The sequence below is a fragment of the Vombatus ursinus genome, unplaced genomic scaffold, assembly GCF_900497805.2.
Source record: "Vombatus ursinus unplaced genomic scaffold, bare-nosed wombat genome assembly UNPS02014818.1, whole genome shotgun sequence".
NCBI classification, from domain to species: domain Eukaryota; kingdom Metazoa; phylum Chordata; class Mammalia; order Diprotodontia; family Vombatidae; genus Vombatus; species Vombatus ursinus.
This window is the reverse complement of record NW_020954596.1, coordinates 31,235,434-31,245,796: the sequence shown is the minus strand read 5'-3', so window position 1 is coordinate 31,245,796 and position 10,363 is coordinate 31,235,434. Positions and strand designations below refer to the sequence as shown.

Below are 10,363 nucleotides of genomic sequence, written 5' to 3'. Positions count from 1 at the left end.
GGTACCATCTCACACTTATCAGATTGACTAATATGACAGAAAAAGAAAATGACAAATGTTGTAAGGGATGTGGGAAAATTAAGACACTAATGTACTGTTGGTGGAGTTGTGAACTGATCCAACCATTCTGGAGAATAATTTGAAACTATGCCCAAAGTGTTATAAAGCCTTGCATGCCCTTTGACCCAGCAATACCACTACTAGTTCTGTATCCCAAAGAGATTAAAAAAAAGAAAAAAGGAAAAGGATCTATATGTACAAAAATATTTAAAGCAGCTTTTTTAGTGATGGCAAAGAATTGGAAATTTAGGGGATGTCTATTAATTGAGGGATGGCTGAAAAACTTGTGCTATGTGATTGTGATGGAATACTGTTGTGCTATAAGAAATGACAAGCAGGATGCTCTCAGAAAAACCTGGAAACATTTACATGAACTGATGCAAAGTGAAATAAGCAGAACCATGAGAACATTGTATACAGTCATAGCAATATTGTATGATGATCAACTGTGAATGACTTGACTATTCTCAGCAGTCCAGTGATCCAGGACAATTCTGAGGGACTTAATGATGAAAAATGCTATCCATCTCCAGAGAAAGTACTGATGGAGTCTGAATGCAGATTGAAGCATATTTTTCTTTACTTTCTTCATTTTTATTATTTTTTTGCTTGTTCTCTTTCACAGCATGGCTAACATGGAAATATGTTTTGCATGACTGCACATGTATAACCTGTATCAAATTGCTTGCCTTCTCAATGAGTAGGCAGGGGAGGGAGGAGATTTGGAACTCAAAAATTTTTAAAGTGAGCATTAAAAATTTTTTTTATGTAGTTGGGGGAATATAAAATATTAGATTAAAAAAACAAATAAAAATTTGGTAGTTGTATACGCAGACAAATATAAAAAGTAGATAGTTCATTACATAACTGATGAAACAGGAAGAGTTGAGGCATAGCCTTAGGTCTAATCAGGAAGGAGGGTATTAGAGTAGTGTGGTCTGGTTTGACTAAAGGTAATAAACATGGTTGTAGTGAGCATTTCTGGAATTTTAATCTTGACCTTGTTTCTTGTGCCTCTTCACTTATTGCTGGCAACAAGAGCATTCTCCTCCTGACACTGTTCAGCCTAACTTTTCTTCCATTCTGGTGACTCAGGAGTAAGATGGGTCCTTGGCTGGGTTTTGATTCTGTGCAGCATCATATCTCTGCTATTTGGCTAAATAGAAAGAAGTATTGCTTTGGCCTCTTTAATTGTCCTTCATCTTCCTCTAACCTTATTTTGAGTCAAGAGTCTTGTCTCCCTCTTGCCTTTTCTCTATTTCTTTTTCCCTCTAGGCCCATACAGATATTCATTGTAATCCTCTTTATAGGAATAATTATGTGCCTTTTATTTTCAGAATTATTAAGTATTATCTTACTTTTAAAGGAGTCATTTTTGATCAGTGTGTCTGTTATTGAATAAATAGATTAACCTAATTTAATTCTCTCTTAATATTTAGTATTCTGTTAATTATAAAGGAATTATTTTTTTAATTGGTATGTATATTATTGCATAAGTAGGTTAACCTAATACTTGATTTGTATATTCGTTAATGAGTTATTATTTCTCATGTAATCTGTGCTAATAGTTCAAATAAATATTTTTAAAGCAAAAGTGAGTAATTATTTTTTAAATTATTTTATTTTTAATTTTCAACAATCACTTCCATAAGCTTTTAAGTTTTAAATTTTGTCCGCCTCCTTCTCTGCCTCCCTCCCCGAGATGGCATGCAATCTGATATAGTCTCTACATATGCATTCCTATTAAACATATTTTCACATTAGTCATGTTGTAAAGAAGAATTAGAACCAATAGGAGGAACCACAAGAAAGAAGAAACAAGCAAAACAGAATTTAAAAAAAGAGCAAATAGTATGCTTCAATATGCATTCAAACTCCATAGTTCTTTTTCTGGATGTGGATAGCATTTTCCATCGTGAGACTTTTGGAGATGTCTTTGATCCTTGCATTTCAGGCTTTTTCTGACCAAGGCCTAAAGTTTATAAGAGTCTTCATAGCATATCCAGTAGCTAATGGAAATTGAGAGTTTCCCCTCTTTTAGAAGGACGGTTGACAGGGGATCAGTGAAAGCTTTTTATAGAGAAAGTAGTAAGTGCTACTAACAGTGTTGTAAACATTGTTCGGACACACAAGTCAGAAACAACTTTAATTTAAATGCTGGTTACATGCAAAGCACATTTGTATGTGGGAATACATAACTAAAAATGAAATAGCCCCTTACCTCAAGGAGCTTACATTCTGTGGTGGGATACAATGAAAGTACAGATTAATATGGTAGACAAAGGACAACTTACTGGTACAGTGGTGCCTGGAAAATAGTAAGCACTTAATAAATGGTTGTTGATTGACACAGATATCAGAAAGAGTTCTAGAATAATTGGGGAACAAGAGAGTACTAATTGCTGGGTACATGAGGAATTCTGCATGCTAAGCTTAGCTTTAAAAGAAGGTAAGAACTGTGAAGAGGTAATGTCTTCCTTACTAGTATGGGGAATTGTAATAAAGGAAGGAGATGACATGTTGAATTAGAGAAACAGTCCAGTTTGACTGCAATGTCAGAGGGTATGAATCTGTTTATATAAAAGGAGACTGATGTAAAATAAAGCTGGAAAGGTAAATTGGAGCCAGATTGTGGAGGGCTTTAAGTACCAAGCCAAGGTATTTAAGGTTAATCTTAGAAGTAATAAGTAAAAAGAGTTCTTGGAGATGTTTGAGCATATTGAACATATTGAACATAAATAAGATTAGCAGAGAAACACATGTTTAAGGTTAAATATATGTGGAATAAAGTAGTAATGAAGTATATATGTACTGCATTTGACTTATTTTAGCTAATTCTTTTGAAGCCTTTAAAAACTTATGGCAAAAAAAAATTAAAAAAAAAAACTTTCACCAGTCAGCCATTACTGTAATAAATAATGAGGATTAAAGATTTCAACTGTGAGAATTAATTCTTTGTTGAGGTAGTTATGCTCAGATCATTTTAAATGCATGTTCTATACCATAGTTGGACAAATAACTTATTAAATTAATGATTTTGTATCAGGTCCAATATGTGAATCTGCTATAGATTATTTCACAGGTTATTAAATTATAGAGAGATTACTTTCCCAGCAATGATTTAGCCTGCATCAGTTTGACACAAGCTAGTACCATTCTGTCTTAATGTAAGCAATAAAAGCTATTAAGCTGTCAAATATAAATGATTAATTTAGTAAGGTCTTTTAAAAGTAACTAAAGACATTCTGTCAGACAATATAAGTATCTGTATTTACTAGAGCATGAGTTTTAAAATTATTTTGTATATTTGAAAGATTCATATACTAATCATATGTATTCCCTTATTTGATTTTCTTCAAATGTTTAAAAGTTAGATTGCACTATATATATATTTTTTTAATTCTCATTTTTGGTCGAGTCTTAAATGTTCTGTAAGCAAGTCACAAATAACAATTATAATACGTATGAATAAATATTCACTGTCATTTAAACATAACATTAATTTACTGAGCCTGTTATATTCAGATTCATGCTTATTTTATTTCTTTAATTAATTAATTTATATTTAGTTTTCAACATTACCTTCCATAAGATTTTGAGTTTTAAATTTTCTCCCCATCCTTTTCCTTCCCCCTTCCCAAGATGGTGTGCAATCTGATATAAGCTTTACATATACATTCATATTAAACATATTTTAACATTAGTTGTGTTGTAAAGAAGAATTAGGACCAATGGGAGGAACCATGAGAAAGGAGAAACAAACAGGGGAAAAAAAAAAAAGGAGAGCAAATAGTATGCTTCCATCTGCATTCAGACTCCACAGTTCTTTCTTTGGATGTGGATAGCATTTTCTTTCATTAGTCTTTTGGAGTTGTCTTAGATCCTTGCATTACTGAGAAGAGCCAAGTCTATCAAAGTCAGTCATCATACAATGTGACTGTTACTGTGTACAGTGTTCTCCTGGTTCTGCTCATTTCACTCAGCAGCAGTTCATATAAGTCTGTCCAGGTTTTTCTGAAGTCTGTCTGCTCATCATTTCTTATAGCACAGTAATATTCCATTATGTTCGTATACCACTACTTGTTCAACCATTCCCCAATTGATGGGCATCCCCTCAATTTCCAATCCTTTGCCACTATAAAAGGAGCTGCTTTAAATATTTAAACATATGGAATGCTTCACAAATTTGTATATCATCCTTGTGCAGGGGCCATGCTAATCTCTGTATCATTCCAGTTTTAGTGTATGTGCTGCTGAAGCAAGAACGATTCATGCTTTTTATGCTGGAATAATTTTATTCAACTTTTTACTTAGATTTAAAATAAATTGCTGTGTATTTCAGTTCAACTAAATGCTGGTTTATGGGGAACTTGTCAGTTTTGGATTTAAAAATCTCTGCCGGAAATATCTATTTGGTTACCCAGGTTGTCTTCTCCTTATCTTATAAGAATCAGAAATTGACAGGAGATTTTGGCAGTAAAGGGGAGAAGTAAAAATCAAAATACATGGAGATAGATCAATCTACAGTATAGTTATAAGAGGCAGAGGGAATTACTATCATAAAGCAACTCTTGGTGTAGAAAGATCGGGGCGGGGGGAGGTAGAACCTGCTAAAGATAAGTTTGTACTTTAAGCATACAAATGAAAAGTCCCTAAATGATGTGATGACCTTTCTTTTTTTTTAAATGCTGCTGCATATTTTACAAATGGTTTTTTAAAAGACGGGGGAAAAGCACCTGTATATAGCTGTAATAAAAAGTCTACCTGGCCAGTTGTTTCTTTCTCTGATTATAAAAGCACATAGTACATTTGTCATTTTCAGAAAAATTTCAGCTTCCATGCCCTGTGTTACTTTACTTAGCTTATTCTCGGAATATTCCCTGTTGGGATTATATGACCTTTTATCACCAAAACGCAGGAAGCCTTGTCAACCAGTTTATTTTGGTGGGGATATATATGAAACTGTTTTGTGCCAGTCAGTTAATAAACATTTATTGAATACCTATAAACATAAAGAAGTATTTCAATCTAGGCTAAGGTAAAATAAGTACTAAAGTTATATTTTAATCAATAACTTTATATATAAGAAAGCAAGTTAAGATTCCTGTAACAGAGCAGAACTCTATGTTAGAACTAAAGTAGAATGTCTTACATGAAATTTATTAGGAACAAATTAAGTGTATATCCTTAATTTGTATGTTCTTATAATCTTTTTCAGGAAAGATGAGGTTAGTATTTAGCCAGGTGGTATAATTAATTTACAGGTTTGAAAACTTAGAGTCAGTCAAATGGAACATTTTAGATATGCTCATTATAAAAGATCATATAGTTTTAGAAATCATACCACTATTCCTAGCTTGTTGAATGAGTTAGATATCTTTACGCTTAAGATTATAATTTATCTCTTTGTGACTCTTTCTATGTGAGAGGCAGCTTAGTAAATAGACAAATGGCTTTAGAGTCAGGATTTGACCTTCTGATACTTCTGTCCTTGTGAACTTTGGCAAATGACTTAAACTCACTGGTTCCCATAACTTAATATGCAGCATATAATAGTATGCAATATATATTGTAGAAGTTGTTCTGATCTGCATTGGTAGAGGAAATTTTCTTTTTGGGAATATCCTTTACCAATAGAATTATGGGTCCAATAAAAAACAATAAGAAAAAACAAAACAAAACAAAAAAACCTGTTACTCTAAGTCTGGCAAATAGCTGTTACTTTTAGATAAGTTTTCTCTTGGTTTTAATCACTTCTCACAGAATTAGAGCTAATAATATCTTGTGTCTCTTTCATTCAACCCTATTATTAGTATTGCCAGTTAGAGTAATAGCTCATATTTGTTTTGTGCTCTAAAATGCTTACCCATAAGTAATTTCTTTTGATATTCATAGTATTGGAGTGACAGATGGAGGAGCAGGTTGTATGATCCTTTTTGTTCTTCTCGGGCCAAAATCGTCTTCAGGGAACGAGGTCAAGGAGAAGTACAAATACTATGATTTCTAATTCTCCTCTATAGTTACAAACATTTATTAAGTCATATTTCAGAAATACATTTTACTCAGATATAATTTGCAACATTATGTTACCACATTTATGTTCTTTTTGGTACCCTGAAGGATTCAGAACTATCATAATTAAAGTCTGATGGGACGGGAAAATGAAATCCTATTCAACAAATTTAACTCAGTTCTTTCAATAGGTCTTTGATCTCAGTTATGTATGCATTCCCTTCACTGATGCAGATCACAGTCTGCCCATTCTATCTGACTCTTGCCTGTGTCCTCTCACAAATTCAAAGTGATCTACCCAACGAGATGGGTTCTTTGTTGAATCCTCGTGACATCATATGTGTGACCCTTATCAATTCACTTGGTCTCTCTGAGCTTCAATTTCCTCATCTCTAAAGTGAGGATAACAACAGCATCTTTTTCACCACGGATGGTGTGAGGATCTAATAAGATTATATGTGGAAATGTTTTGTAGAACTTAACGTACTATGTAAAAGTTATTATTTACTGTTTTTCCAAGATAGTGTTTGAAGAGGTCTGCCAATTGTCTATCCAACTAAATATCATAACTTTTAAGTTATCTTTCCATTGATGTCACTGGGCCACATATTATATATTGGTTTAATTTAGAGAAAAGTTCCCAAACTTATTTAGCTTACTGCCCCTTTTCCAAAAAAAAAAAAAATTATTCAGCGCCCCTCTGGAAATCTACGTTTTTATGCCTTAATGTTTTTTTTTAATTCGCATCATTTCAAAAATATATATATATAAGATTTTTTTTTTAAATGACACATCTTAAATTTAATAATTTATTGTAAATTTGTAGGGTTTTTTTCCTGCATTGAAATTTTGATAACGCAATATTTGTCATGTAACCATATAGTATTGTATTTGTAAATAAGTAATTACATGCACATATTCCTGCTCATACATGCTGGACTTCTGACAATGCACCACACTTGCCTGCCAACACTTGTTTGTTAAGACCTGTCGGCAGACTTAACTACTGAATGGTTATAACTTTCATTTTGTGTATCTATTTAGAAAATAATGTAATCATTATGACTGTAACTCTTTTATACAACAGATGAAACATGTATGAACAGTTTTTTAAAGTTTTATTATCTTCTCTTTCCTTATGCTTCCACCACCCCCTTATTTTTTTTACAGCCTTCAATTGCACCTGAGGCTGCTACAGTCCCTACTTGGATCGTTCTAGTGCTCCCCAGGAGGTATCGCCCACTTTGGGAACCTGGAGGATCTTATCAAGTCTTTTGTAGAATTTCTTTAAATCCTTATCCTCTTGATAATGAGTAACTTGCAATTATTTTCATGATATTTTACAAATATTTATCATGAACACTGCACAGTAAGATGACCAAGTGTCTCAAATGCTTCTATTCAAACAATAAAACCAACTCTGTCATTTCCTTTTTAATTTTTTTAAACTTCTCCAGTTATGACCTGTGAGCTATCCATCTCATTTAACTGCAAATCTGGTGATTTCATTTGTAATGACAATATTGTGATTAGTATATTTGCTTCCTCCAGTAGTATGTTTGCTTATGTGTTGGTTGTGTTTGGTTTTTACATTTAGAGAGCCAGCAGAGGAATTAATGTTCATAGGTGGTGGGAGAAAAACAAAAACAACTAATAAATTCTTAGATCCCTTTGCCCCCTTTTCTGCTACCATCATCATAGAAACAGGAAAGGACTGCATGGTTCCAACAAGGGACATTTTGTTTTTTATTTGTTATGTGGTTTGCCATCACCAAAGAATTCATTGCCAAGGGGCCAGCCTTTTGGTAATTAAGCTTTCTATACTTAGTCTGGTCCTGGTCCTTGGAAGGCAGACATAGTGTATTGCTAGGATGGTATTTGAAATCTTTCCAGCGTGGTAGAACTAGCCAGAGTTTATAGGCTGTTGGCACGGCCTTCAAGAATCCAGGGCCATAGTTAGGAGTCAGAGTCGTATTTTGTGGAGGACTGAGAATCTACCAGGTACAAAACACTATGCTCTTTGTGGAAGAGAAAAACAAACAAACCAAGACCTAATACTTGCTTTGAGGACTTTATTTTTAAATGGAATCACAGAATTTTCTAGTTGTAGAATATTTTATGTTGCAGAATATTTTAATAATGCTTCCCTTTTTAAGCTGTTATGAGTAGAAATATGAGAAAATTGTTTTGTCTGTCCTGGTCAAGGACTTATCCATTGCTTAGATTTTTGTTTTAAGATCTTGGTTTTCATTCAATATTTTTTCTGATAAATAATTTAATGTAATTCTTATATAAGATGAACCCATTGTAAATAAAACACTGATTGTCTGTAATGATAGTTCTTTTAGTGTTACACTGGAGTTCTCTATACAAATGATTCTATATTTGATACAAATGATATATACAGATGATTCAATAAAAATATTTTTTCCTATTCTGCAAAAGTTTTCATAATATATGAGAAAACCTGAAAGGGGCATTTAAAACAAAGATTTTTTTTCCCCATATCTTACAATATATTTCAGTTCTTTTACTTTAATTGCATAGTAGTTTGCCTTCTCATCAAAAGTAACTATTATCTATTTTTTCCCTACAGGCTTGGAAATAAGAATACATTATGAACAATTGTTTAATGAGAAGTAGCATTATGTAAACTCTGTAAAGTTAGGGACTGCATCCTGTCTAAATTTTGTATCTATTCCAGTACCTATTTTACTGCTCAGAACAGAATAAGTAATTAATGGTTTTGTTAAATTCATTAAACTTTAGTTCTTCACATTCCACATCTCTTCCAAGTGTGAAGAAAATCCCAGCACCTTAATTTCCTGGATATCTTAGGTAGTTGAGTCAGTGCTCTGGGCAATCTAAATATAGTTGTGTTCTTATTCCCATTTCACCTGGCTGGATATGAGTGTCCTGGACTTTGTGAGCGTTGTGAAAAACAGGAATATTGTGAAGGATGGTTTCTCGCACTCAAGAAAAGGCATCCATATGTGGCTCTCCTTTGACTGGATTTTGGAAATTTAGAACTTTACCAACTTTGCCCATTTCTTTTCCTTTTTTTCTTTTTTTAGGATAGGCAATGGGGTTAAGTGATTTGCCCAGGATCACACAGCTAGTTAGTGTAGTTAGTATTGTGTGTCTGAGGCTGGATTTGAACTCAGGTCCTCCTGAATCCAGGGTTGGTGCTTTATCCACTGCACCACCTAGCTGCCCCTAACTTTGCCCATTTCTGGTCAAGCAATAAAGAGAAACACTAAATTACTGAAAGGAAAAGAAATGTAAAATTTTGCTTGAGTGAGGAAGATTTTTATGAGGGAAATGGGGAAGAAGGATGTTAAATTGAATTATTCATAACTAATATTTTAGTACTTATATATCTTGTTATTAATCAGAATTTATTTAGCCAGAATTACCTATGGAATTGATGAGGATAACATTTTGTAACATTATTAAATTTCTTAGTTTATGATTAATACTCTTGAAATGTATCATCTCATTTGACAGTAGTATGTATTTTATTGAAATGTTAGTTCAATTTTATTACCTATGGTTTTGTCATAATTTACATTTGAGGGTTGCAGTGTGGCATAGTAAATAGAAAGCTAGCTTCAGAGTCAAAAGAAGATCTGTTAAAATTCAGGTTCAGATCCTATTTCTGACATATACATTAGTTGTGAAAGTGGACAAGTCACTTAACCTCTCAGTGTCCCAGGCAATCCTCTGAGATTATAAACTGATGAACAATTTCTGATTTTCTTTTAGTAAAGGAACTATTCACTGGGATTTCTTTTTACCAATAAAATCACAGATCCAGACTAAACTATTTTTACATTGAAAATACCCAAGATATGATTATTTGGTATCTTATTTTTAGATGTGAGTTACTACAATGAGAAACATATACATGGAAAATATTTTAATACTTTGATGAATCTGTTCTAGAAATGTTAGCTATTACAGTGAAATAAGAAAAGGAAATTGACGGAACAAGTATAAGGAAAGAAGAAATAAAATCACTTTTTGTGTATGACATGGTGGTGTACTTAGAGAACTTTAAATATTCAACTAAAATTAATAACTTCAGCAAAGTATCAGGTTATAAAAATAAACCAACGCAAATCAGCTGTTAGACATTTAACTAAAATTAGTAACTTCAGCTAAGTATCAAGTTATTAAAAGTGTCAATGCAAATCAGCTTTTCTACATATTATCAACAATACTCAAAAGGAAGAGATTAAAAAAAATAATTAAATAACTACGGAATATATAAAGTATCTGGGAGTCTTGC

At 32.8% G+C, this 10,363-nt stretch overlaps 1 protein-coding gene and 1 pseudogene across 1 annotated transcript in view; one reads left to right on the top strand and one right to left on the bottom strand.

The window, feature by feature from the left end:
- ADGRA3 (adhesion G protein-coupled receptor A3) overlaps positions 1-10,363 on the top strand; it is a 141,102-nt gene that overhangs the window by 79,750 nt on the left and 50,989 nt on the right. The gene's annotated exons all lie outside the window — the stretch shown is intronic.
- Positions 4,223-4,322, bottom strand: LOC114023882 (annotated as a pseudogene).